Here is a 23,574-nt window from a genome sequence, read left to right on the forward strand (position 1 = left end):
ATCTCAAATTTCTGTTTCTACATCATCAAGAAAAAAGTACATTTCAGTGTATTCAGGGAATAGCATATTACTTTTAGAAAGTTTCTGAAGCTACTCAGTAAATGAAGTACTCATTTTCTAGATTAATATACTGAGTATCAGGGATTAAATCAAGAGCATTTTTTTAATTACAGTTTTGAAAACTATCAAGTTTATAGTAGAGCCACAGAATTATTGCACCTCCAATGTTTATTGATGAGACTGCATGGAACTGTCATCCTTGATCTAATTCTTAACATAGTTAATCATTTGCTTCAGTCATTTCAAAATGCTTAGTGTGTCTGTCCCCTGACAGCCAAATACTTATTCTTCAATCGGAATTCAACTTCAGCCCACAGTGTTCAGAGCAGGCTTTACCGGATGACATTTTCTCAGTCTTCTCTGAGCATCTTGTGCCATCTGTCCGACTGGAATTTGGTCAGAGTCATGACCAAAGGCCTCTTGAATCATCTGATAAGTGTTGCCTGGGGTCTCGCTCAATTTGAGCCAAAATTTAATAGCACAATGCTACTAATGAGGATTTCTCCATTGCAATTTTGATGGCTTTTCCAAACAGAGGTTCACTCTATCGTGTGCTGTATTCCCAAAGCCCACCACAACCACACATCCTATCTGTATGGGAATGCTCTGCGACAGATATTCATGTCAAAAAATAATACTTCTGAAATGATACTGAAATAATACTTCTGTGATGTATACTTCTGAAATAAATCTTTTCTTCAGTTTATTGGCTGCACATCTATTGAATGCCAATTTTCATTACAGCTTGTTCATATTTTGAAATCGTAAACTCAAACAGAACAAAACAATAATTAAAAGAAATATCATAACCAATATATATTATAACTTTCTATATATCTCTATAAATAACTAGACCAAGTAAATAAAAATAAAACTTTATTTCAACTTGAAAATCAATAACAGCATTTACAAAGAAAACACACAGCTATAAATATAGTTCAGAAAGACTACAGAGATTACAAAATAATATTATAGATACAAAAAGCTACAAAGAGAATATAGATCACTTACTAGTAAAGCCTGAAAGCAATAATCACTAAGCAGAAAGTTCAGCATTGTAAAACGGACCAAAAATCTCAATCCACCTAGCTTACAGCCACACCCAATGCTCAAACAGAACGATAAGCACTTCTGAAATTGCTGCTAAAGCTTCAAAAAACAATTTTCTGGATTTTCAGAGTGTTGTAAAGCTGGTGAGTAAAACTTGGTAGGGCTTATATTTCCAGTTCTAAATGTGAGCAATTCTAATGCCAATACTATTCTTGCCTTACAATTCTAATGTCAATCAACTCAGAAAGCAAATTCTATGAAATAAAATATGAAATAGACATATGCAAACAAAAATGTTTCAATATATTTAAGATTAAATGACATACATTGTAAGTAAATATAAAATGACTGTATATACTAAAATAAATATACAAAAATATATAAAAACTAAAATGCAAACAATATTCACATAATTTACAATTTACAACAGCACCCTAAGGGCTGCACATCCTTAGTGCATTTAAGCAAACTATACTGCACCATGAATGCAGTACAAATGTTAATCATGATGTCATTTATGAAATGAGTTGTTTTTAGTTTTATGTAAAAAAAAAAAAAAAAAGGTTGTTTTGAGATTTTAAAATTAAACATTTAATGGTAATAGGGGTGTATTTGTCAACATTTTTGTATACTTTATTACAAGATAATTTGTTATGTATGAAGACTTGCATAGCAGCACTTTCCTAGACTTGCTGTACTGATATATTTAAAAAGCAGTGAAACATTTTTTCAAAAATGTTAAATATTTAGGAAAAATAGTAAAACTGAGTCTTATGTGGACCTCTCCTGCATCAGATTGCTGATTATATGATTGATTAATTAAGGCAAAGCATACGAAGACTATCTCCATAAGTGAGGAACATTATCTTGAAGGACTTTGTTACAGAAATTGGTACACATTTGCATTTCATGTGACGAACAACTTCATGCAGCCAGCCTTTGGATTGGTAAGGAAAATCAATCCTTTTCCTTGGTCAACACATCTGATGTTTTGGGCATTATTAATGATATTTACATATATTATTAATATTTACAATCACCAAAAATTTTTATTATATTATAAATTATAAAAATTTTTTATACATATAATATGATAGCTAAACAATTATTTTTTTACTTTCGAAGTGTATTTAACTAAACCCATGTAAAAGTATTTTTATATACAGTAAACCCTTGCCAAATGCACGGATTACGTCATTAACACATTGTGCATACAGCAAAATCGTGTTCCTGAACTACAAAATTTGGATTTTTAACAGCTGTTAAAAAGTAGGTGATTGAACAATTTGTAGTGATGAGATATCTGGAGGGGTATGTAAAAATTGAAATGTGTCTTCTTCCTGTTTCTTTGGATTTTCAGCTATTTTTCATTTGGAGATGAGATTGCTTTCTAAGCAGGAATTTAAAAACGAAATAGGATTAGGAATGAATAAATGCAGCACTGAAGAATTATTGGCTGCATCCCTGGCTTAGTCCAATGTGATTTTGGTAATAGTTTTTTGGGGAAGCTCAATTATGTCAAGTATTAATGTCCTTGACTATTGGTGATCGGTTGAGGCTGGTTTTTGCTTGAAAACTGAAAAAGCTATCGGTAATTATAACACTTCTTTCTTGAAGTTGATTTGCAAAAGTGAGTGCTTCTTTGATTGGTAATAATTCTGCTTGAAATACTGATTTTGTCATATTTGCCAGGTTTTGTATAGAGTATTATAACGGAAGACACAATATATGCAGCCTATTCCTTTATCCATTTTGAATCCATGTGTATAAATAGGAATAGGGAAATTTTTTAAAGAAGTATTGAGTTTGAAATCATTAGTGATTAAGTTGATATTTGATTGCAGCGTGATATCATAGTCGGGAGGTTGATAAGTTTTATTATTAAAATGTCCTGTGAGCCTGAGTCTTGATACTTTGGTTTTAATTGCTTTTTTTTTCCTAGGCCTAAGGTGATAGGTGGGATGTCAGAAATGATTTGTAGTGCATTAGTGGAAGTAGTTCTGTAGGCTTTAGTAATAGAGATCAAGCTTTAGTAATAGAGTCTTTGTATTGAGAGAAGTTGTCTTTTTTGTGATAATTTAGGTTTAATGCCCATGCAGAAGCTCCAAAAAGAATGATTTTAATGAATTCAACAATATCGTTGTTTTATTTTTGAGGTGGTTAATGTGTTGATGTTATGAAAGATTTTTATCTATTATGATAACTAGGTACATGAAATAATTTACTATTTTGATATTACCTTCTGTAAGTTTAATGATGGGATTTATGATATTTCTGGTGCTGGAGCCTGGCTTTGGAATGTAAATGGAAGTGAAATTTTAAGATCATGTTTTGTAGCCTAATGTTGAAAACTTATTAATAAACAATGAGCATTTTCTTCTATATTTCTTCGACTATTGCCATTGAAAGAAAAAAAAAGTCGTTGGAAAGTTCATAGAAGAAAGTTATTGGCATATGCTTGAGCATGGGTATTTGAAAGGTTATTTAGAGTTAAAAGAGCTTTACTGGCTACTTACTAGGTTCCATAATGTAGGCCCAAGGATGAGGCCAAGGATAATATAATGCATTATATTATTAATGTAGGCCCAAGGATAATATAATGCATTTGCTCTGTGGGGGGGGCGTTGTGCAATGAACTGGAAGTTGATCTGTCAGCACTATCCTTATCTTCAGGGCAGATGTTTTTATATTATTCTGCTTATAATTCCTTACTAAATGTAGTATTTCATCTCGATGTACTCCGTCTTTGATATGATTTAAATCAAATTCCTCGTCATTATAATTCGTTTCCGATAGTGAAGAAAGTGACACAGAGGTTATTGAAAACGAAAAAATTTCGATTGACAAATTAGTCGGTATTGTCGACACAGCAATTATAGGACTTGAACAGCGGAACTTTGTAACTGAGGAAGAAATTATGTCTGTTTATAGAATTAAAGTATTATCACATAAAACGAAGCAACTTAAACAACTTACATTGAAAGAAATGCTTAATAAAGTAAACAAATAAATATTAAGCTTTTTTTTTTTTTTTTTTGTAAATTTTGATACCTTTTAGATCATAATTGTTCTTTATTTTATAAATTACAGTTTCATGTTTTTAATTTTATAATTTTTGCATGCCGTCTTACCAAATTTAAACTGATGATCTATAATCCGGAATCTCCGAAGTCCCAACAAGTCCAGATTAACGACTTTTGACTGTACTAAGTAACCACGGAAGAGGATAAATTGCTTACAGTGAAAAATGAAATAAAAAATGATAAATTATTTCATTTCAGATATTCTAAAACTGCAATAAACATATATGAAATAAGACAAAATATTTAATAGGTAATACCCATTAAATATCTCAGTATTAGGTTAAAAAGGCTAATATAAAACATGAAAAACTTACATATATTTTATTTTCAGAATAAATACAAACTAAACACATCAGAAAAATCTATGAGTCATCAGAACTCTAGCCAAGATTCATCATCTGAATTTTCAGCTCCAGTATTTTGAGATTACTTAGATAGCCAATCCCTTTAAAATCCACCCTGGATGAAGTATTTTTTATGCAGCATTTTTTAGTAAGAGACAGACAGATATATTTTTAGCCAATTCATTTACTACTATTTCCTCTTCATGGTGCCTCTCGATCCAGAATGAATTGTCGAGGTTGTGAAGTGCAAATGTGTAGGAAAGGAATAAATATAAATAACTTAATAATGAATAATATAATGCATATGCTTACTTACTAAAACATACCTATCAGAATATTTTACTAATGTTTATGACATCATTCTACATTATAGGCCAGGGTTGGACTTCATGTCAGCGAGAGCCGCACGTTTGAATTTGGGAATGTTCAAGAGCCGCATCTAGATTTTCTAAACGCCACAAGTTCATATTTACATCATTATAGAAGTAGTGGAGGAGATTTTAAATAGAAAAAAATCCCTGATAACTTTGTAAAAAGAGACTAAACTAATTAATTACTTCCTTATCGACACTGAATAGTTTTAGTTTACCATATTTCATACATATATTTTATATGCATGAGCCGCACAAATTGCCTGCGAGGGCCATATTAGGCTCGCGAGCCATATTTTTGCCACCCCTGTTATAGGCCATATTTCCAAAACTGCTTTCAATAATTCATCAAAAGCATTTTTTCCCCTATGTATTTTCTGCACATTGAAATACTGTATACAGTCAACAGTCTTTAATCCGGACTCGTCCGGACTTCGGCGATTCTGGATCATAGCAGTTTAAATCTGGTAAGATGGCATGCAGAAATTACAAAATAAAAAATATGAAACCGTAATTTATGAAATAAAGAGCAATTATGATCTAAAGGTTATCAAAATTTACAAAATAAAATGCTTAATATTTATTTGTTTACTTTACAAACATTTCTTTCAACGCACGTATGCGTAAAGCATACATTACGCATAGTCGAAATTAGAACATTGCAACCAGAAAACTATTTGATGTGTATTCGTGATATTTATAATGACAAGGAATTTGATTTAAATCATATCAAAGACGGAGTACATCGAGATGAAATACTATGTTTAGTAAGGAATTATAAGCCGAAGAAAATAAAAACATCTGCTCTGAAGATAAGGATAGTGCTGACAGATCAACTTCCAGTTCATTGCGCGACGCCCCCCCTCCCCACACAGAGCAGCGTGAAATTGATAAACAGATTTCAGAATGGTTAGAGAAACAAAGGATATGCCTTTATTCATTACATTCATTTGCAGCAATTCCACTTTTTGTTTGATGGACATCGAAACATCTTTTCGCTTTGTAGACCCTTTGGCAGTTCCAGAATCAGAAATTCTTTTTGACATAATCGAAAGTTCAAGCTTACTTTTTATAAAATTGCTCTAACAGTCTGCAAAAAATAATAAACCGGATCCAATTAGAAGATTAAGGAAAATGCAATCTGCAACATTAACTGAAATAGATAATTAGATAATTTTAGCTTAGCTTATACCGTCTGTTATACATTAAATGCGCACGCATAAACGTATTATACGCATTCGTCAATGCATATGTGCATGCGTAAATGCATTATGCGTTTACGCATGTGCAGAAAGTCTGTAGCTTTGAGGTCCGGATTATAGATCATTCCGGATTATGGACGTCCAGATTAGACTTTTGACTGTAAATGGTTCACAGTAAAGTGACCTGTTTCTCTGTATTCTTTCGTTTGGTATCCCTTCTAACAATTTGTAAAGACCACTGATTCATCTTGTATGTGTTTAACAATTTTTCTATGAGTATACTATTTTCTCTATTCGAGATTTAAATGAGAAAGCACTCACCATTTTCCTGGCATAGTCCTTTGAAAACTACTGTTGTTGCCTGCGATATGATAGGGAAGTAGCTTTTCATTTATATGAACTTAGTTATTGTAAAACTTATTATTTAATAACTATCTTTAACCATAACATTTACTATTAAAAGAATACAAGCTGAAATGTAACAAAACCATTATTTTTTCTTAATATACTATAATTCAAATTTTTAAAAATAAAATAATGAAATGCATGCCTACACCTTTGTTTTTACTCATACTGCAGTGGCTGCATCTGAACAGGAGCCCAACACAGCCAGTATCAATGGCAAAAACATGTTGTTTCCTTATTCTTAAAATGCTGACTCATCCACAGCATTTTAATCTATTACGCATTTATAGCCAATAAGATAGAGGGTTTCACTTGATCTGGTAATGCTACACAAGTCCTATAACCCTAACAGACATGAAACGAGTTATTGCTAGGTCTGAAAACAAATGCCAAAATTTTTAGGAACATAGGTGCATGCTCTTGTGCTACAATAACCATAACTCATGATGATGAAAATAAACAGTCAAATTTAAATAAAACATTGAGCTGCAGTCAAAGACTACACAACTGAATAATGTACTACAATCTGGCTCAATAACTCTATTCAGAAGTCAGAACTAATCTGTCAGCAGCAAGAGACTATAAAGCTGATTAATTACAATTCTTAGAGCTGGCAGGAACTAACCATGTAACGCACACATGATGCCAGAAACACTTTCTGTCTCAAATCCAAAAAGGTCAGCTTAAACACTCAACTACTAATTTGCATTCTGATAATGAATACAGAAAGAAGTTACAGTAAAGACTGAAATCATCGTATCTAGTTAATTAACATAAGATTCCCAACAAAGTCATTATCAAAACATCGAAAAAGTATTTAATGCACTGTTTATTCATGAGCAAAGCTATCCAAAAGGCAGTTTTTTTTTTTTTTTTTTTTTTTTTAATTTTCTCTAAAAGATAATCTCAAGATTTCACTTCCAAATACTTGAGCACTTTCTGATTATCTATATCCCCCTCCAAAAAGTCAGTAACTTATTGGTGACAAATACATGAAAGGCAGCAGTATTTTAAATATGACAAGGCACTAATTCCGTAACAGAGCAATGAATCGATAAAATTTTAAAAGCAAAGCATCTACAATAAAACACTTACCTGTTTCATAAAAACCTTACGTCATTTTTTCACTTGTTCTCCTCATATACATAGCTACCTATTTTGCTTAAAAAACATCAAAGAACTGTACAAATTTTGATCCATAAAATTTGATTGTTTAAAATGTACAACTTCATGGAATGTAAAATTTTGATTATTCTGTTGGGCAAAATGCCATATTTCTGAAGAAAAAGTTATCTTTTTCTTCAGTTGGCACATTGCACACTCCCATTACAATATTTAAAAAAAAAAAAAAAAACTCAATGCAAAAACAAGCACTAGCAGTCACATTTGAAGACAGAAATCAGCATTCATTTGCTTTACATGTCCACATACCTTGGTTGCCATAAATTCACTTTGCATATTTTGGGGCCTTGTGAATACTTTTCAATGGGCTATGAATAATAAAAAAGAACTAAATATAGTAATAATTTTGAATTTTTCTCAATATCATTGGTAGTGTTACGAGAACTTTCTAAATAAAAATTGCTTAATAATACATAAAGACCTATAAAGGAATATATGCGCTTAAATCTTACTATGGTGCTTACAAAACAGCAACTACCGTATTTGACGACATATAAGACGCACTGGCATATATAAGATGCACCCTTATTTAGAAGGCCACAAACAAGGAAACAAAGTTTCAATAGTCCGCGCAAATAACTTAAAATGTGGTTTCTTTTAGTTCTCACGTTTCGTAAAAGCCAAATAAACAATCATTGAATGCAATTACCAAACATATTTTTATTAAGGAAAATTAACAAACGGCAAGCTATTTTGAACATGATATGTAAATTTCAATAATGAATAAATGAATAAACAGCAAGCAATCAAACATAATACAAAATAAAGCAGAAACAACAAAAGACACAGATTCAAGGAAAACGTTGCCTATCATGAAATTAGACTTTAATCGCTTTCAAAACCATAAAAATCCTTTTCACTATCATCATCATCGAAAATGAGAATATCGGCATCACTACCGTCATCGCTAGTACACTGACTACCAATAAGTATTTGGACACCTATGAAAGTGACGATATCTGCGGTCCTAAGGTACGTCACGGACTCCGCCGGTATATATCGTGTAGGAAACAGCATCGGCTTTAGTCGCATGCAGTCGGAATGTGCCCCGAGTCGGCAGACCAGCGAAACTGGGAGATAGAGACCGACGACTGCTGTCCAGAGAAATTCGGAAGAACCGCACCCAACCGATGGCCCTCATCCGCGAGGAATTTCAACAGGCATCCGGGAGTATTGTTTCAATGAATATCATCCGTAAGGAAGCACATCTGCTTGGTTTTCATGGTCGCGCTGCTGCCCATAAGCCTTTGATCACAAAGTCCAACCGCGCTGCTCGGTTAATGTGGTGCAAAGCACATCGAAATTGGACCGTAGATCAGTGGAAACGGGTTCTTTGGAGTGACGAATCAAGGTTCACCCTTTATCGTTCAGATGGCAGGGTCTGGGTCTGGCGTCTACCTGGAGAACGTCTCCTGCCAGAATGCATTGTGCCAACAGTCAAGTTCGGCAGAGGTGGAATTATGGTCTGGGGGTGTTTCTCCTGGTATGGGCTGGGACCCTTGGTCCCCATTCATGGTAAGCTCAACTCCGATGCCTACTGCACTATTTTGGATGACAATGCGCTTCCTACGTTGCGGCAGTTTTACGGGTTGGACCCGTTACTTTCAGGACGACAATGCCAGTTGTCATGCTTCGACATTAAACAAGGCTTGGTATGGTGCCAATGGAGATCATCGAATGGACTGGCCTGCCAGAATCCAGACTTGAACCCTATCGAGAACCTCTGGGACGAGTTGCATCGCCGAATTCAGTGGTGCACTACCTGCGCAAAATTGGTGAAGGAACTTCTATGTCTTCTCCAAGCCGGGTGGAAGAAAATACCACTAGCTGTCATACAAATACTTGTGGAAAGTATGCCCCGGAGGGTCCACGCTGTAATTACCTCTCGTGGAGGCTCTACCAACTATTGATTTTGAATAAAGTTAGTTTTTCTTTTCTATCACAGGTGTCCAAATACTTATTGGTAGTCAGTGTATCACCTTCTTCGAATAATGTGACGTCTTCTGTTCCGTCAAGAGCATTACTGATTCCGCACTTCTTAAAGGACTTAACAATTACTTCAGCCTTTACGTCCTCCCAAGATCTTTTTACCCACTCGCACACTTGTGAAATAGAGGGTCGCTTCATTCTACCTGAGGGTGTGAGGGCGTGATGTGGCTCTCCTATCCACTTGTTCCATCATTCTCGCACTTTTTCCAAATGGCTTATTCACCAATACATCTAAGGGTTGCTGTTGGCTAGTCAGTCCACCAGGAAGGACAGCTATCTGGTTATCAGCTTTCTGGTATTCTTTATGGTTTCAGTTCTATGGGCTCTAAACTGATCCAAAACCAAAAGAGAGGTTTTTCTTAAGAGTCCACCAGGTCGCCTCGCCCATACGTTCTGTAACCACAGTTTCATTCCAGCTTCGTCCATCCAGCCTTTTGGATGAACATGAACAATTACACACGTTAGAAGTTTTTCTTTCGGATGAGTTTTTCTTTTGAATAGGAAAAACGGCGGTAGTTTTGTGCCATCAGCACAACATGTTAGAACTACCATATATCGGGTTTTTTCATGACCTGTGGTTTTTATGGTTATTGATTTAGACTCTTTAATACTCACAGTCTTGTTGGATGGTACATCAAATGTGAGTGGAATTTCATCCATATTTCCTATTTGACCGAACTCAAAAGAAGTTTTCTTGCATGCATTTATAACAAACCTATGAAATGCTAGTATTTTTCTTCATAATCTGCTAGCATTTTCTGTGCAATTTTTACGGCATTTTCAAGTTCAGGCCAAGATGCAGCTGGGCATCGAAGGTTATGTTTTTGTTTTTTAGCAGTCTTCAGTTGATCTTCCTGCAGTCGCCAAGAACATATGATTTTTTTCGGTAGGTGGCGGACCGAAATGCCTTGCTGCTTCTCTGTTTCCATGCTCTCTGGCGTAGTTTAACACTCCTAGTTTATATTGAATTGTATAGCTTAATCTCTTGTTTCCTGTAGTCATATTTTCCAGGGTATTTTTTTTAAACAAATAGTTTTAAGCACCGATACCAACACGTTTATACAGAGTAGCACCGATACCGACACGTGTGTCGGCCGAGTCAAAAAAAGTCTATGTAAAGAAGGAAAAGCTCCACAGACGTAATGTGACCATCAAACCTGTTCGAACTTCGACATCAGCTTCGAACTTTGATGCTTTTTGGCGACAGATATTTCACGCATGCGCAAAATAATTATGGCAGATGTAGAAAAGTTATGTGTGTCTAGACCTTTATCAGGGCAAAAAATAACATTCAGTATTGAATGTTAACCTGCGTCCTTCACGTATAAGACGGAGGTAACTTTTTTGAGACCAAATTTAGGGAAAAAAGTGCATCTTATATGCCGTCAAATACGGTGAATATTAAAATAGAGTTTGACAATGTTATCTGCATGCTTGCTAACAGAAAACAAGAAAACTAACATTTTAGAATGCTGTAATGAAAGTTTCACTCTGAAGATAAAAACAGTATTTTAATTTACTGCACTTTATGACAATTATCTTTTTGTTAAGTATTAAATGCATTACACATCTCACTAGATCATTTAAAAATTAAACATCTGAATCATCAGAAAACTGAGCAATGATCAGAAATCTGAACTCTGAACTTTTTAGCTCCAATATATTAACTGAATAATTTTAAAACTGAACACATGAGTCATCAGAACTCTAGCTGAGATTCATCATTTCAATTTTTTTTTCAACAATATAGATGTTAACTGAATAATTTAAAAATTGAGCACCTGAGACATCACGAAACTATACAGTCATCAGAAATCAGAAAGAACACTAATCAAGATTCAACATTTGAAATTTTTCCCCAATATAGAAGTTAATTAGATAATTTCAAAATTAAACATCTGAGCCATCAGAAAATTTTAGAGTCATCAATGAAAAATCAGAACTCTAGCCAAGTTTCATCATTGGAAAAATTTAGGGTTAATCTTTGGATTATGGTAACTCGGCTTTTTTTGGCAACCAACCCTGCTGCAGCAACTAGCTAGCTTTTGTTTGGATGCCATTTTGTTTTCATGAAGTAAAGGCTTTTTTTTTTTTTTTTTTTTTTTTTTTTTACTCAACATTTTTTCCAACAATCTGCTTATGCTAGAACTTTTATGGAACAAAAGTGCTTAATCATGACGAAAATTAGGTGCGAAATTGGGAGAAAGTGCAGAATCGCAAACTGCTTGCCGCGTTTTTAAGAATTGCACATACACGGTAACCATGTACAAGTCGACCTGTTTTCACTTAAAAAAACATCCCAGTATTGCACAAAAATGGCATTGCGCACAGTCTTGACTTTATCCATGTACACTGCTAAAGTCCTAGCTAGCAACCTTTACTGCCTTACCAAAATGTCACCAAACTACCTGTTACCATATTCCAAAGATTAGCCAAATTTTAGCTCTATTACTGAGATGTTAATTAGTTCAATGTTAAACATATGAGCCATCAGAAAACTGTACAGTCATCAAAAATCAGAACTCTAGCCAAAATTCTCATCATTTAAAACTTTTAGCTCTAAATATACGAATTTGCTTGGAAAGTTTAAAAATTAAGCATTTGAGACATCAGAAAATTCTAGAGTCATCAGTAATCAGAACTCTAGCCGAAATTCATCATTTGAATACTTTTTTCAATATTTGAAGATTATATTAAAGTATAAACATAGACTTGGCACGATATGTTTTAAAAAATGAAAAAAAAAAAAAAAAAAAAAAAAAAAAAAACTTTTTACAATTTTGTAATCAAAGTATCATTCATCAAGTCATTAAATATTATTCAATATATTTTATGTTAATGTTTCACAAATATTTTATTAAAATTTTATAAAACGTTTTGTTAAAATAGTTGTAATTTTTTCTTCTTTCATTTTTCATTTTTGAGACGGCTTAAGAAAAATTAACTTCAAGTAAGTTTCATAATATCAAATTCAACAGTTCAAAAATAAAATTTTTATTCAGATTTCCAAAGTATAATCAGAGAAAATCTGCTATCAACACTTATAACACACAGCACATAATATAAATAATCCTTTAAAGAAATGATTGCCTAACCACTAATTATAAAGCTACTTGTAGTTTGTTATATCACACCTCTTCCTCAAATTTAGAGTAAAAAAACACATCTAGTGGACATTAATGTAAATTACAAGGAAATTGAATCATAATAACACAGAAACATTTATTTCTTGATGATTATACACATAGATTACATGAGACAACTACAACTGATGTCTGTAATGATGAAACAAAGGCCTTGAGTGGCATAATTTATGAGACGATACAGCTTATTCAAAATATCACCAAAAACTGTTCTAGTAACCACTGCATGATGCACATGCAAGCTCTTGCAGCAAAAAACTTACTCCCCAGTCTTGAGTGCTCTCGAAAAGTCGTCAAAGTCATTAACTTTATAAAACCTTGGATACTAAATAATTGTTTATTAAAAATACTACCCAAAAATATGGGAGGCGTACAGACATCTCTTTTTTATACAGTCAAAAGTCGTTAATCCGGACTCGTCGGGACTTCGGCGATTCCGGATTATAGATCATCAGTTTAAATCTCGTAAGATGGCATGCAAAATTCTAAAATTAAAAATATGAAACCGTAAATTATGAAATAAAGAACAATTATGATCTAAAGGGTATCAAAATTTGCAAAAAGAAAAGCTTAATATTTATTTGTTTACTTTATTAAATATTTCTTTCAATGTAAGTTGTTTAAGTTTTGCTTCGTTTCATGTGATACTTTCTCTTTAATTCTATTAAACAGACATAATTTCTTGTTCAGTTACAAAGTTCCGCTGTTCAAGTCCTATAATTGCTGTGTCGAGAACACCGACTAATTTGTGAATCGAAATTTTTTCGTTTTCACTAACCTCTGTTACTTTCTTCGCTATCGGAAGCGAATTATAATGACGAGGAACTTGTTTTAAATCATATCAAAGACGGAGCGCATCGAGATGAAATTCTAATTTGGTAAGGAATTATAAGCCAAATAAAATAAAAACATCTGCCCTGAAGATAAGGATAGTGCTGACAGATCAACTTCCAATTCATGAGGCGCTCGCTGCGGCGTTCCCCCCGCCGAGCAGCGTGAAATTGATAAACAGATTTCGGATTTCAAAACATACTTTCGCTTTAGATCCTTTACATATTAACAAATATATATCGGAAATTCTATTTGATATAATCGAAAGCTTAAGCTTACTTTTATAAAATTGCTCTTACAGTCTGCAAAAAATAATAAGCCGGATCTAATTCGAAAATTAAGGAACAACGCAATCATCAACATTAACTGAAATAGATAATTAGATAATTTTAGCTTATACATCCATTATACATAAAACGCGCACGCGAAAACATATTCTGCACTTGCGCACACTCATATGCGCAGTCGTAAAAGGTCTTACGTGCACGCGTAAACGCCTATGCGCATGTGTCAACGCAGCGCATGCGCAGAAAGTTTTTAGTTTTGAGGTCCGGATTATAGATCATTCCGAATTATGGGTGTCCGAATTAACGACTTTTGACTGTATACTGAAGTCAGATGGTTATCATGAGGCAAGATACTAACCCATACTTTTGAGCTAAGGGAGAAGTGCAAGTTTTTTTTTTTTTTTTTTTTAACACAATTTTAAACTGAGAGATTGTTTCTTGGATAGAAGTTGGGGTAAAAGTATATTTTAGGGTACCCCTTGGCGAAACTTGGCGATTTTCGGTGGTACATCGATACCGAGTTTATGCAATTCTTTGACTTGTTATTTTGGGTTGCGTAGAGCTACACAAAGCCAAAATAACAAGAGAAAGAATTGCACAAGCTCGGTATCCATGTACACATCGACCTATTTTCACTTGAAAAAAATCAGAGAATTTCACAAACTAGGTTTTGCACACTCCCTTGACTTTGTCCATGTACGCATCGAAATATATTCACTAAAAAAGTCAAAGGAGCAGCCAACAAAAAATATATATAATCTGAATAAACTACATTTTAAATCAAACAATGAAATAACATAAAAAAGGAAATTCATCTTAGCACTACACGAAGGACATATCCACTTACCTTACTTACAAATTTACGCGTCTTCAGTCATACACAATTCCTTAACAGTATCCAAACACTTCCTAAAATTATCTGAACTAGAATCTGTATACTGGTGTAGCCACATAAATTCAAAAAAATAAGAGTAAAAAAATATCCTCCGTTCGAAAATATCCGATGTTCAACCATACGCATTTCCTTCCTCCAAACAGGACACTTAATAATGGCTACTAAGTAAACCTTCATTTACACACCAGTCAATTAATGCTTTCTTCCCTTTCGTTCCAAATCCTACAAAAACTTCAAATTAATCTTACCACATTCAGCCAATTTACTGTGTAAACCACAGAATAACAACGTACTAATCTATCAAGCACTTACCCAAAATCCGACATACACTTTCCAAATTTTTTTCCCATGATTCAAATTCACAGCAACCAATTATGTCATAATAGGGTTTCCATAGCATTCAACTACTCAGGTTGTCATAAATGAGAAAACAACTTGGCAATAAATGAAACAACAATTTCGAGATATTACAAGGAGTACCCTAAAGTCAACTCTAACCGAAGTAGTTACTTAAAATTATCTACTTAAGCGATAATTTGAATTTTAAATTTGTCGTTAAAATTTAAAGGGTTAACTTCAAGGCAAAAATGCATATGTCTTTACTGCACACAAAAAAGAATTTTGTTTTCAAGAAAAAGAATTTTAGACAATTTGTATACACTCCAACAACTTTGATTCTTTCCCAAAAATTATATAGGCTTTGCAGAAGAGGACGGGATTGAAAAAAGGAGAAACATTTATTGAAGAAATTATGGTTCTTTTCCATTATATGGACGACACAAAAAATATATGATATTTTTTATTATAACAGTTAAATTATAATAAATTTTAAATATGTTATAAATGAAATACAATTTAAATTTGAACAGGGGCCATGAATTTACAGATGTCTTGCAACATTTTGGAAAACTATTTCATTTCTTTTATGTAATCGCGATCACAACTCTAATAAGTATAATTCAAGATGGTGGCGTGAAGTGCCACGCTTGCATTTATTACGCCATTTTGTACTGCCCTACATTCTTTCAACTGTTTCCATATGACATCCAGCGTTTGGCTTTACAAAACTGTATCTGCAGTTAACTGTAAGATAACAATATCCTGCTGCTTTCAAATTCTCAGTTTTGTATGCTTCCCAGACATCAGAAAAAAAAGTGTACTACCTTCTGCAATATTTTTTCAATTGTACCAACTAAAGTTTTCACTGTGTGATCCAAAATAGTTACAAGAAAACATTTTGTTTCTCTACATAAACCTCCAAAAACCCAAAGAACATGTCCATCATTACTCTTTCTTCTCCTAAAGACTTTTGTCATCCTCTACTATTCTGTTATTTTCACAAATTTTAACTTCAGGTCTACATTACAAGTCAAGAATACAAACCTCCCACATATAACTGTCCAATTGACAACTGTATTGTGGTTCATTTTAATTGCATATTACAAAACTCAACTGAGGTCAGTTCATTGCATCAGCAGCAGATAAATTTTACACTCGGAAATTTTGATGCGATCCTTCAAAACAAGTGCGAGATCTGGCACCTATTTTTTCTGGGCAAGCTAAAGTTTGCAATACCATTCTGGTGTATTGTAATTGGTAAAACACATCATTTCATGTACCATTCTGGTGTACTGTAATTGGTAAAACACATCACTTCATGATGTGTTTTACAAAATCTTCGCCTATGATCAGCTCCTTTATCCAGTAGTAATTTCACTGCCTCCTCCTTGTTTTTAAGTAAATTCCGGATTGTGAAATCCACTTTCTTTCTTCTTGTTTTCCTATAAAAAATGCTTTTAATCGAATAAGGTATATGAAGAAAGTCGTCTATCAAATTATGTTTCGTGCAGCTCTAAAAAAAGGATGCAAATCATAGCACGTGAATACCTGGCTCAATTTCACTCATAAAACCGAGGTGACTTAGCTGATCACGTTGTTCCTAGCTTCAGCACGTTATTATAAATTTTAAGTGTTTTTTCATGGTGCCCGTATAACAGAAAAGTACCGAAAGGTTTGAGTGAAGCTTTTAATCAGTATTTTCCAAATAAACAGCAGATTAAATATAAATGGGTTTTTAATTCATAATTCATTTGAACTGTGGATTAAAAACTTTTATTTAAATGCCATATGATTGCAAGAAAAATTAAATTAATGCCATTAGTAGAATTCTTGTGTAGTTTAAAAAATAAATAACATAACTTGTCAAAAAGTCAAAAGTGCATTAGTATTCTTAGAAAAATTTATACATTAAGTCAACACTAATTAATGCAGCAGCTTACACTTAAATGTTATATTTATTGGCTTTTCAAGTTTTCATATCACTTTATCGATTCATCATATTAGTGTGCATTTTCTTCAATATGAAGGCCATACAAACTTTTTGCCTACAAATTTAATATTAAAATTTGGGATATGGGACATCTTTCTTTCAGCTTTCTTATACAGGTTAGTTAAAAAACAAATCAGAATAATTTAGGACTGGTTTAATAATATGTGTTTAATATTTTTAAATTTATGATTTTTACGATTTTGTTACATTTTATATGCTGAAAGCATTTTCATTCAAGTATTTTATAAGTTTTTAAATTCTGAATATGTATAGATAATATTTCCATGTAATTTTATTACTTTAGGATCATAATCATTCATAAAAAATATCATTGCACTTTTCATTTATGCAAAAAATTTTATCACTCGGTTATGTGCCAGTTTTGAACCTGATACTCTTCTCTAAAACATGAACTCTATATGATTCTTTGAATAAGATATTGGTAAAAGCTAACTTAGAGGGTGCCAACTGGTAACTTTTCTCAAAAAGCTCATGAAACTATTGCTATTTATTTTAGCTCAAGAAAAATTATCGAAAGTAAACAATTTACATATGATGTATGAAATGCAACATGATTCATACTTCAATTTAGCCTACATTATAAAAAAAAAAATATTTTCATCAAAATATTTGATAACAGTCTTCATACCAACACTTATCATGAAATGAATTCACATTAGAAACCTGTTTCCACATTGATACTTCATTTTAATTTACATATGAATTTAAATAAAATTGCAAACTATCTATGAACTCAAATATTAAATATCTAAATTCAGTTTCTGACATTTTCATATGTGAATCAAATTTCTGTGCTTTATTTAAATTTATGTATTATATTTCTGTGCTTTGCCTAAATTTATGCATCCTCTGATGTTTTGATATAAAAAGAAATCAGCAAATATCATAAATTTGACATAATGCACAACCTTGACACTGCACAGCTATTCATGATGCACATTATTAATTTCCTACCATAATTTTACCAATTCTGAAAATGGCAAATATATATGCTTCCCTGGTAAAAGAGTTTTAAAGGATAAAATCCCTGAAACTGACTTGAAAAATGAATTTTTGCTCTGCTTTTCATAACCAAAAAGTATTTTTGCCATGAAATTTCTTGTTCAAGTGCAAATTTCCCACTTGTACTAAAAAGAAAAAGTACAAAATTCTAATGAAAATCTTGAAATTTTAAAAAGATAATAAAATCTTTTTCTTTTACACATATTTTATCTGCCGAAAATGGCATTTACGCCGAATAACGAATGTTCACATTCCATTGCATTTCTATACAACTTTTAAACACAATATATTTCGGAACGAATTCTCAGGAAATTCAAAACTGTTAACAGATTCATTATATTCGCAATATTTTAAATTATGATGAAAAGCATAATAAAACACATAGCCATATGTATCGTAAGAGATCTATGTATTCTAAATAACCGCGAGATACGAAATTCCTTTGTTGAACAGATTTCGACCTTACCTTTTTCAACAGATAATCGGATAAAACATGGTCAGGATACAAATGTGTTAGTGTTTATACCTCCTTAAAGATTCTTTGTTTATACTCCGCGATGTTAACACTTAAATACAATAAATATTCCCGTTGGTTTTCAGACATTTTTGACAATGTGACAATGCGATGTTTTTGCACCTTGTCTTTATCATTCTACCTCTTGAACAAAGAACCTACAGAAAAATTTGTAGAGCTTGTGCACTCTTTGTCTTGACAAGTCAGAAAAATCTGATAAAATAACAAAATGGAAATATCTGGCTTGCTTTTCCGATTTTGAAAAAGCATACTAGTCTAAATAAATAAACCGAATCAACTGCGTTAATATCCTTTCATCGTACTTCAAAAACAGAATTTATCTTTATTTAAAAAACAGTATTTATAAAGTACGAGTCGGAAATACACTTTCGAACTAGAAACATATTCAAGCTGGAGGCCCAGGTGGATGATGCTCCTACGCCTCCTAATTCAAAAATAGTCAATATGCAGATTACAAGGCTACTATTACTGAGTTACTAACAAAAAAAAAAAGCACTTAACAATCTCAAAACCAAAGAATATGTATTGTTAATAAGGAAAACTTCTCTGCAACAGGAGTGGCTCCGACCGAACGTAGAGGAAAACTCCTATGTATGCGCGAAATATCTGTTTCCCAGCAACAGAACATTCAGAATCAAAATCGGTACTGCTTACTCTACCACCAGAGTAATCAATGCTGGTATCCCACAGGGGTAGGCACTTTCGACATACCTTTTTAATATTTATACACAAGACATCCCTAAAGACCCTTCTCTTCATCTTGCACTCTTTGCCGATGGCACCGCCATACTTACTAAAGCCTGCACAGTTATCGCCGTAAGAAACCAACTCCAAAGCTATCTCATAAAACTGGAAAAATGGTTTCCCCTTTGGAGGATCAAAATTAACACTGATAAAACTAAGGCAATAATTTTCCGTAAAGGAAACATGAAATACTATCCTCCACCCCCTGAAATATTTGACCGAAAAATAGACTGGATTAATGAAACCAAATATCTTGGAGTCACCCCTGACCAAAAACTTACCTTCAGAACCCATTTCCGGTCCGTAGTACAAAAATTTAAAATCACCACAGCTACTATGCGGCCTCTTCCTAGTAGAAAAAGCAACTTATCTACTACAAACAAATTAATTCTATATCGCTCCATACTGCGCCCAGCTCTCCTTTATGCAGCACCGATTTGGGGACATGCAGCTAAAACCGATATTAAACAATTACTAATTCTACAAAATAAAATTCTACGAGAAATTATCAATGCTCCTTGGTATATTCCCAACATCTATATACACAGAGACCTTCGAATCGAACTTATTCAAGAGTATATTAAACGATTAGCGGTCAACTTCTTTTATTCAGTACAAACCCACAGTAATAGCCTTATTAGCACTCTCAGACACTTCCCGCGTCCCAGAGAAAAACATCGTTACCCTTGTGACATCCTTCCCACATAATAATCACAACCTTAATTGACTCATTCACGCTAAACTGACTCTGCGGTTTTACCATCCGCGGCTACATCTTATAACGACACTGAACTTGACACCCCCCTTTTTTCGCCGCAGCTAATGCGGACCTCACTCTCTTTCATCCGCCTCCCACACTCCTTTCACCCTACTTTTTCTCCCCCCACCCAATCCTTATCAGAAGTCGAGTAAAAAGATGTTTCTACATCTTGACACGCGAGAATAAAATACGATCTGTGTGTGTGTGAAATATCTGTCGCCAAAGCTCGAAGCCGGAGTTGAAATTTGAAGGTCACGTTCATTAACAGTTTATGAAACGAATATCGTTTTAAATTTCTTTAAACTTTAAAGGAAAAGAAAATATTTTTTTCGTGCAAGTAAATTAATTAATGGATTACTTACTTTGAGCACAAAAAAGTACGAAAATGAGTTTAAATTATCGCGAAAAGTCAAAGATGAAATGTTTCGTCAAAGAACGTTTCTTCTTAACACATGTTCCCCAATTTCCTATACACACAGCGGATGGGGAAAATCTAGCCGCCAGGTTCCGTCGCCAAATCCCTTGGCGAACTTTCCCTCCACTTTCCAGCTGCCGTAGGTTTACATTACGTCTATGGAACCTTTACTTCTCTACATAGACGTTTTTTGTCAAAACTATTCGTGAATAGGAATTTGCTTATTCGAGTGGCGCAAACACCGGAGTACCTGGTCTGTGGCGACTTACCTCCATCTAAGGTTCCCATAATGGGAAGCTGACTCGTCGTCTATTTTGTAGTCAACAAAACACACTTGTAGCTATCCGCCATTGGATCAGCATTATTTTGATGACATTTTTGTTGATCGATTCCGACCTAATTTTGAGAAATATGGGTGAATGTGTTAAAACAAATTGTTCCAATCATTCCAAAAGAAGGGAAAGAAGAACCACCCACTGCTTGGCGCGTTTTTCAAAATCTCCAACTTGGTGCGCTCTCGCATCTTGTCTTCTGGAGTTGCAACCCCTCCAAAAGAGACTACACAAGTATCACAGAATATAATAAGTAGTTAAACTTTGGACCACTAACAACGTGACGCAGTACAAAGCGCATATAAAAGACGAAGCTCTCACAGAGATCTCTTAATACTCCAAAATCAACTCTAAACTAACAACTGAGAACTTGATGCTTTGGTGCTTGGTTAGTTATATGGTTTTCAGTGGGAATTCATCCTGCTGTTACAGACTTCATGAAGTCGTAGTAACAGACTTCATGAAATCCCATAAGAGACTCAAGCGTAACACTTCTTCCTAATTTTCATCCAACAGTATGAGAATAAATGGATAACTGAAAACTGATGCTCTCTCCTGTCTTGTTTATTTTTTCCCCGGCCGTCGAGAAATCTCTAGTACCTTTTATTACTCTATACTGTAAAAGTTACACTTAAAGATCAGATACTCGTTACTGATATTTAATTACGGTGTCAATTACAGTTATACAGGGACGGGAATAAAATGTGGACAAATGGTCGCAAAATTTCGCGACTTTAGGTGATTTCTCGCAAAATTTGCGACAAAATTTAATCGCCAAAGCCATCGCCAGTTTGACGATATCTTGCCAATTTAAGAAGATATCCATTTACCTCAATGGTATATAGACTTGCCCCCTGTAATCTTATTTTTCCGGCAAAGCAACGTTTCTTTCAAGCCATTCATATAAAATTATACAAAAAATACTACAATTTTACATATAATTTCACTAAAATTCGTAACGTTATATATTAAAAAAAAATTTGAAACAGTGTCAATCTACTGCACACATCAACTACTTTCAACAGTATTTGAAACACTATCCCTAAATCTACTGCATACAGGAGTCGAACCAAATGTCGCCAAATTTGGCAACCAAAGCTAGTCGCCAAAGCCATCGCCAGCTTGATCATAAGTCGCTAATTTAGCAAGGTAGCCTTTTATTTCAATGTTAAATAGACTGAACTCTGTAATCTTATTTTTTCGGTAAAGCTTCACCTCTTCTGACTTTTCATGTTACATTTTACAAAGGATACTACAATTTCAAATTTAATATTACTAACATTATTTACACATATAACAGAATTCGTAACAATACATTATAGGAAGCATGGCTAAACCACACTCCATTAAGTACGGCTCGCACTATAACAAATAGTAGGGTTTTTTTTTTTCTTTTTCCAAGCGCAGCTATAAGTCTAATTTTAAATATAAATTGCGCTTTTTAACAATCAATAATTTTATTTTTTAAATTTATATTAAGGATATTCTAAACAACTTCAAACCAAGCGCCATGTACTAATCGCCAAAAAAGGCAAATAATTCCGTTTCTGTGGTTTTCTAATGTTGTTATACGGGTTTAAAAACAGAATGGCTGTCTTGAGTAGAAAATGTGCTGTCGAAACCGTAGAAAATACACTGCTGGACACCCAAAATTGCAACACGAAGAAAGACAAGAGATATCGCAACAAAATTTATTTAGTAGATAACATGTTGACCAATTATCAAATGGTTAAATTTATAGATTTCTGTGAAGTGTGTTTGCTTCCAAAATCAGTAGCCAGAGTAGCCGCCATTGTTGGAGATCACTGCTGCCACACGCCTCGGCATTGATTCAAAGAGACTTTGGATGTGTTCTTAGGGTACAGCAGACCAAGCAGCTTCCACACGTTGCCAAAGTTGATCTGGTGTGGCAGTTTAGGATGTAATCTGGGTCAATCGTTCAGCTACAATGGACCACATGTTTTCTATCAGCGAAAGATCCGGACAGCAAGCCGGCCAAGTAATTCAATCTGGCAATTGACGAAGAATCCTTGGACAATACGTGCCACGTGTGCTCGCGCATTATCCTGTTGAAATATGGCTGTGGGCAAGCCCTGAAGGTAAGGAAGGACAGCTGGCTCTAACACCTCCGAGATGTAGCGCTGGTTGTTTAAAGTACCGGCAGTGCGTACTAGTGGAGTACGAGAGTGATGTCCAATACCGCCGCACACCATAATACTCGGTGCAGGACCAGTATGGCGGTGCATAACGCAGCTGTTCAGCATCCTCTCTCCACGGGGTCTCCAGACTCGAATCCGGCCATCGTGGTGTTGCAGACAGAAGCGTGACTCGTCAGTAAAGGCAATTTCATTCCATTCTGCCGTCCACATCCTTCTTTCATCTCACGATTGGCGGCGAAGACGTCCGTGGTTCTGCGTCAAGGGTAGACGAAGCAATGGACATCTTGCGGACAGACCACTCTGCTGTAAACGGCGTCGAATTGTACGCGCAGACACTGGATGATGCGTTACAGACTGAATGTGCTGTGCTATGGTTCGTGTTGTGACTGAGTGATCCGTCACTGTCATAATGCTCCTGTCATCACGTGAAGTGAT

At 34.1% G+C, this 23,574-nt stretch overlaps 1 long non-coding RNA gene across 2 annotated transcripts; it reads right to left on the reverse strand.

Moving 5' to 3' along the window:
- Positions 1-893: 893 nt before the first annotated feature.
- LOC118198794 (uncharacterized) lies at positions 894-18,821 on the reverse strand. 2 transcript variants are annotated; one of them, XR_004759847.2, is made up of 4 exons: positions 18,661-18,821; positions 7,947-8,005; positions 6,432-6,471; positions 894-1,364 (listed from the first exon to the last, which is right to left on the reverse strand). It is a non-coding gene; the product is annotated as an uncharacterized LOC118198794 (long non-coding RNA). The 2 variants fall into 2 exon arrangements; XR_004759848.2 differs by lacking the exon at positions 6,432-6,471.
- Between the last annotated feature and the right edge of the window lie 4,753 nt (positions 18,822-23,574).

This window comes from Stegodyphus dumicola, chromosome 4 (genome assembly GCF_044657685.1).
Source record: "Stegodyphus dumicola isolate Sdum_Otavi_A_Nest chromosome 4, ASM4465768v1".
NCBI lineage: Eukaryota > Metazoa > Arthropoda > Arachnida > Araneae > Eresidae > Stegodyphus > Stegodyphus dumicola.